This window comes from Salvelinus sp. IW2-2015, unplaced genomic scaffold, assembly GCF_002910315.2.
Source record: "Salvelinus sp. IW2-2015 unplaced genomic scaffold, ASM291031v2 Un_scaffold8784, whole genome shotgun sequence".
Lineage (NCBI taxonomy): Eukaryota > Metazoa > Chordata > Actinopteri > Salmoniformes > Salmonidae > Salvelinus > Salvelinus sp. IW2-2015.
Genome location: NW_019950043.1, coordinates 1 through 1,426, shown reverse-complemented (window position 1 = coordinate 1,426; position 1,426 = coordinate 1).

Sequence of the window (1,426 nt, the reverse complement as noted above, 5' to 3'; positions counted from 1 at the left end):
ACATTTAGTACTGAACATGTGTGATTAATCAGGTTCCCGTTTTGCTATCGTTCACGTCCTGGTTTTTAACCATCTTTGAATGTTTGTGTAAAACTATGTCCAATAATGAAAACCACATGATCATTTTACTAAATGGCATGATAAAATATGGTAAACAAAAGTTATGTTTAATTTATTTTACATTTGGTTMTCAACAGCTCAGTTGAGCTGCTTTCTTACTCAGATTGTATAAAGCATCTAATTGATTGGCTGCAAGTTCAACCCCTGTCAATATCTCATAGACCTCCATTATTGCCTATAGTAATACACACACCATTTATGTATCAAAAGTGTTATTGTCCAATTTTTGGGCTATGCACATGTTTGTAAATACTTTATGTACATGTGTTCTTTATGAAAGTTGACTGTTTTGAATAAATCTGATTATTCTGTTTTAAGCATGTTTGTTCCATTATTCTTAGTGACAATAGAAATGTTTGTTCCAGTATTTTTAGTAAAAAAACTACATTATTTTACACAATCTCTCAGAAAATGGCTTTAGACAGTGTAGCCCAGGGGTGTCAAAACATCATCATAGTGGGCCACATTTGGTCATTGCCGAGGTTGATTAAGAAGCTTCTGCTCCATCGGCRTGTACAGCACAGACTGCAGCTGCCAATTACATCCGTGGTAGAGGAGTACAATTTAACAAAAGCACGTCAGGCTATGATGTTGTGGGACAGCAAGGATGAGAGGGTTCGCCAGGAAGAGATCAAGGTCAGAACGCTCAGGCAGGCGGAGTAACGGCTTAATACAGGGGGTGCTGTTTCAACTTCGACATTTAGCGTTCCCAAATTAAACTGCCTCGTACTCAATTCTTGCTCGTACAATATGCATATTATTATTACTATTGGATAGAAAACAATCTCTAGTTTCTAAAACCGTTTGAATTATGTCTGTGGGTGAACCAGAAGTCTTTCTGCAGCGAAAATCATGACAGGACATGCGAAGGTCTGAAAACTAGGCTCTGATCTCGGATCAGTTTAAAGCTCTGTATTGTCCTATGGGTCGAAATGAACTGCACCCYCCTTCCCCTGGATGTCAGTAACCAATGAGAAGTGGAATGGAGTCTCTACGTGTTTCTCAGACTTTATAAAAGGCCAATGAGTGGAAGGTCCGTTCTTTTGGACGCTCGTCAAGACGCAAGAGAGGACATCAGAATGGCATGCTCAAAAGCTCTCGTTATCGGCCTAAGATATATCCGTCTGTGATTTAATTCGATATAGGTGTTAGAAACATCATAACGAAGTTATTTTAAACCGATTTATATCAGTTTATGCGAGTATATTGCTATTTTCGGAATTTTCGTAGTATTGCGCTTTGAGGATTTGAACATGTGTGTGCCACGTAGCTATTGTTAGCTGCTAATTCCGAAGTTGAAGAGGAC